Source organism: Prosopis cineraria, unplaced genomic scaffold, assembly GCF_029017545.1.
Source record: "Prosopis cineraria cultivar Desert tree isolate PC_DT_omini unplaced genomic scaffold, ASM2901754v1 PC1010, whole genome shotgun sequence".
Lineage (NCBI taxonomy): Eukaryota > Viridiplantae > Streptophyta > Magnoliopsida > Fabales > Fabaceae > Prosopis > Prosopis cineraria.
In genome coordinates, this window is record NW_026556335.1 from 180 (window position 1) to 5744 (window position 5565).

General features: G+C 37.3%; 1 pseudogene; it reads right to left on the reverse strand.

The window, feature by feature from the left end:
• Nucleotides 1-330: 330 nt before the first annotated feature.
• On the reverse strand, nt 331-3977 carry LOC129299030 (3-dehydroquinate synthase, chloroplastic-like; annotated as a pseudogene).
• Between the last annotated feature and the right edge of the window lie 1588 nt (nt 3978-5565).

Below are 5565 nucleotides of genomic sequence, written 5' to 3' on the forward strand. Positions count from 1 at the left end.
TTAATCAATCAAATTCTCTCAATTATTTCACAATAAGACAATTATTTTCTCACCATTCAAAGTTTCCAACACGGATAACCCTAAATGGATTATTGAATAGATGATTTATAGTCATGACAATTGACAAAATGTAAAGAGACATCAAGAAAAACATTGTAGTTTATAGGAAGTCACGTAACAAGATCTTAGGGTAAACGGTATTTTTAAACAGTTTATTGTTGTTATAAAGCCCAATAGTATGATGATATCTTACAGACTTATGAAGCCGGCCTTAATAAATAGGACAAGGCTTGCTGAGAAACGATAAATAGAATCAGGTGCTCAAAACTCTCGGAGAAACAAAAGAATTTGATCTACTCAAATAGTAGTCATTGACCATGCCTTAATTTCTAATATTACAACATAGGGAAAGACTTTGCCAATGCACCACGAATGACATAAGGATTACATGAAGAAAAGCACGCTACACTTGCTCAAGAATTGCATGAAACTGGAACATAAAGAACCAGGCTCCAGGCATAAGATCAAGATTTACAGAATTTGCATAGTGTATCGTCAAGGGCTTTTCTGTCATAATCCCCAGTAAAAAACACAATTGCCTAGAGGACCCCTTAGAAGGATAAGCCTTAGCAACCCATCGGCTACCTTCTTATCTACCTGATATAGAACGAAACAATTAAGCTTGATCATCACACAGACAAATAGAAGTTTTTAATTTTACTTTTCAAATCAAAAGAATGAAAAACGACAGCCTCTTACCGCCATTACTGACTTGAACATATCCACGGTCATATTTTCAGGAGGGGTTGTAGGTAGGGTTGCCTGCTTAAGAATGGCATGAACTCGCTGCACAATAGAACCATCAATCCAACCAAGGCGATGTGATAAATCAACAGCCATTACCTGTGTTCATTGACATACAACGTTCGTCAATAAAGATCCTGACGTAACAAGAAGCTCATCTGCCCAAAAATATGAGAATAAAAAACAACTGTGAGAGTCAAGTACCATGCCAGCTGCAACAGCCTCTCCATGAAGCCACTGTCCATAGCCAACTGAAGTTTCTATTGCCTAAAATAACAGCCACGTGAAGGAGTATTAATCAGTTTGGAGAACTTATCCTGATAAGATCACGCACAGAAAATTTGTGTGGACAAATATGATAACACAAATCTGAAGCAGCAAACAAACACATACTCACAAGACTATCATAACGTTAAATTTAAGAAATGTAGAACAGAAAATTTCAGAAATACCTTTTTTTTTTTTTGGCCCAGGGTAGAGTTAAAGAGGAAATGTTAATATTAGCAAGTTTCAATACAATGTCTCCCAAGAGGGAAAACATAGTATTTAAAAAACAACACGTGTCATTTTAGCATGGAAAGGGCATCGTTCATGAATTAAACACCAGAGGCTACCCCCATAACAAAATAAACAGGTAAGATTCTTTCATTTCTATTCTTAAAAGTGCATATTAAATGTAAAGCAATATATGCTGAAGGGGAAAATGCTAATATAAGCTTGTACACCATCTTGAATTCTACTTCCCCACCACAGACCCCAGCCTCCATTCTTCTCTTAGTTTATAAAAATGATCCATGCCTCTGATATTGTCTTCAATCCTTCACATTTGATTATTTGTACAACTTCATACTTTGATTCACAAAAAATATATATATATATAATAAAGATGAAAATAATTCATGTCAGCTCAATGAATTAGCCTATAGATGATATTGACAGCACCAACTCAACTGTTTGGAAATCTGAAACAAAAACAATCACAAGTGAAATGAAAGCACTCACATGGCCAAATGTATGGCCCAAGTTCAATGTGGCCCTCAGTCCACTTTCCTTCTCATCCAAGGACACAACCTCAGCCTTGTTTTCACATGATCGCTTTATAGCATATGCCAGTGCACTTGGGTCCCTGCATCGGATATTAGATTTTATGAACAGGAAGACTGGAAGAGGGTATATGAGTTTTATTGAAGTAACAAAAAGCAATACAGCTCAAGAAAGGGATAATAGTGTAAAGATACAAGACCCATGTGACTCGGGCCAAAAGAGAGAGCTGACGAGATGCAGCCAAAAGAGTGTGAAGGTTAGTGTTTAGAGGTGTGAAGAGTTTAGTGAATGCTTCTTCTCTGATGTTGTTCTTCCTCTCCAATCCAACTATTGGAAATTTCCTTTTCTGTTACTCCTTCTGCTGTAAATTTTTATGACTGCACTAATTCATGGCTCTTGATTAATTCCATTAATACATTTAACGTGTGTAATTCTTCTATGCTAGGGCAATCATAGCAAAAAGTTCCTTCAAAGTCTACATATTTAAGCCTAATTTCCACAAGACTAGCTGTCATAACTCATAACCCAGGAGATGTTATTGCCTTGCGGTGCAAGCTTCATGGCATAAAAGGAACAAATACTGGAGACTGCAAGCTTATAACAATACTTAGATGATGAATTTACCTCGCCATCAATGCCTCCATATTTTTCTCCTGCCACTCAAAAAATTTTGCATCCCTGATGAGCCCGTACTTTATAACTTCAGCAAACCCTGATGCCAGTTCCCTATCTGGTAATGTATTTAATGTGTCTGTGTCTATAAGCACACACTGAGGTTGGTAGAAAGCACCAATCAGGTTCTTTCCAAGAGGATGGTTTATCCCAGTCTTGCCACCAACTGAAGAATCAACCTAGAAAATTATGCACAGACCAATGCAAAAGAAATAAGATGCTGAGATCAGAAAAATCAACATCAAATAAAAGAGGGCAAGCAGAAATCTGGGTGACATAAACACGAATATTTTAGATGTGATGCTAGACCTGAGCCATAACAGTTGTTGGAATCTGAATAAAGTTAACACCGCGCAGGAAAGCAGCAGCTGCAAAGCCACACATGTCACCAATTACACCACCTCCAAGAGCTACAAATGTGCATCGCCGGTCCAACCTTGACTCAATGGCCTTGTCAAACACTTTCATTAGAGTGTCCTAGCAGTTAAACAGGTAACCACTTTTCATGCTCGGGCCTAGGGAGAAGATTACACAATCCCCAATCTAAACATAATAGACCTACCATATCTTTGTACTGCTCACCATCTGGCAAAATGACATTCTCAACGGAAACATTTGGGTTTCCTCTTGTTAGAGCATCAACAACTTTGTCCAGATACAATGGTGCAATGGTATTATTAGTGACCACAAGGACCCTCTTTCCATGAACATGCCTATTGGATAAGCATTAACTTCTAAGAACATCTTAACATAACACCTCAGAAAATGGAAAATAATCGCTTTTAAAATACATTAAAGATGCACACAAAATTCCTCATTTTGTCCGTACAGCTTTCTATCATTTTGGTACACAGAAGCCCAACCGATCCTCCGTACGGATAAACTAGAATTCGGTCTACAAAACGGCAACGTTATACACATGGGTCGTGACTGAAATGAAATTTAAAGTTCGGTGTTCTTATTAGACATACCTCTGGAGAAGCTCAGGTTTATCAAGCAGCCCCGAACCGATATAAATCGGATAGCTCCGATTGCCCAGGTCGACCTCAACGATCGTGGGAACACCAGGCTCCGTCTTTGTAGCAAACTGATCCATAACTTGAGCCGAATTGGCGCATACCCTTAGGCTCCTATCTTGACCCATGCTCGACACAGAAACCCATTTCCTGTTCAATTCGACAGAATATCTCGGAGACAGGAATTTGGAACTTTGAAAGCAATGGAGGTGAGAGAAACTGGTATTGAGTTTGAGGCTGTAGAGCTCGTTGTTCGCTTGGAAGAGAGAGAAAGAGCGAAATGATTGGCGGTGGATGCCATAGGCTTAGCTTAGAGTTGAGCACAGAAATGAAAGGAAACAAGGCGGAGTCTCCTGGAGGGTTGGTGAGGAAGGTAACATGTTGATCGTGGTTGGCCCTTTTTGTGGAGGATGGATGAAGAAGACCAATGGGTTAGGTGAGGAATTGAGGCAGGAGGATACTGGTATCGGAGTACTTGACAAGACGGGTCGGTAGATTCGGTTGCTAAATCCCTTCTCGTGCCCAAAAATTTGACGGGAAAATTCCATTTTTAACACTTAAATCTAGATGTATTTGAAAAATTAAAAAAATATTTATTTTAATGTACTTTAAATTTGGTATGTTGTATAAATTAAAATTTAAATGATAATTTACTTTGTTTTAGAATTTGTCACCGTAAATTAAAATCTACTATCTAGCAATTCTTTTGCAATGTATTATTTATATATACATGCATGCATACAAACATACATATATATATATATATATATTAAAAAATATAAGTCAAAAATTGCCACTTGAGCATCCCCAATCTAAACCATATGTCATTGGTCACTTTTAAGGCTTTGAGCACGTCCAAATAGGTAATATACATCTGATTTATCAATTATATATACAATATAATACACAGATATACAATTGGCTTATAAACTGCACGTTACATACTTTTGAGAAAAAATTTCATTTTTCATTCTCAATCTCATACAAGGCCATGTTTCACATATATATCTCACATATTACAAGCCATAACCACATACATTCAATCACTAGCTCGCATGGACATTCACACCATTTATACACATAAACACACAAAGGGGCTATGATTTAAAATCACACACACACATAAAAATATACACTCACATGTTATGCACAAGTATTGATTTCCATGATAACTTATGTAACACTTGCCCCGAGTGTTATCCAAAAATCACACAAGTCAAATAAACTAAGTGTGGTTAAGGAGTTAATCCTAAAACCAACTTAGGAAACAAACCATTTAAATCACTAAGCAAATATACGATTGCAAAGTAAACATTTAAAACCTTAAAAAAAATTATAGGTTCTACCTATAGCGCACGGAAGCAAGTTAGACAAAAGAAGGGTAAAAATATGCTGTCATGACAGCATTAAATTGCTGTCATGACAACCCTCCCGGTTCAACTTCTAGGAGGCGCCGTTCCGCCTTCCGATCTCCGATCGAAGAAATTTTAAAGCTCACAAGTCACATTCAAAGGGTACTATAAGTGTACTAAATTTTAAAAAGATCCAACGGTCAGATTAAAAATTAGACATGTTACAAATTTAGTCAATTTTGCTGTCATGACAGCATGAAAAGCTGTCATGACAGCACTTCCGGACCAACTTTCGGAGTGCACCATTTCATCATCCGACCTCTGATCGGAGTGATTTCAAAGCCCACATGTCACTTTTTAAGAATACTATTAGCATACCAAATTTTAAAAAGATCCAACGGACGGATTGAATTTTGTAGGTTACAATATAAACTACTGTAGCTATCATGACAGCAATTTAATGCTGTCATGATAGCACCTCCAGACCAAATTCTGGAGTGCGTCGTTTCTCGTCCGATATCCGATCGATGTGATTCCAAATCCCACATGAAGCTTATAAAAGGTTTTACTTGTGACCTAAATTTTAGAGAAATCCAACGATCGGATTAAGATTTGGACACTCAGATGCAAAAGTGCAGCTTTTTTGGTAAAAACCATTTTCAAAATTGTCCAAATCT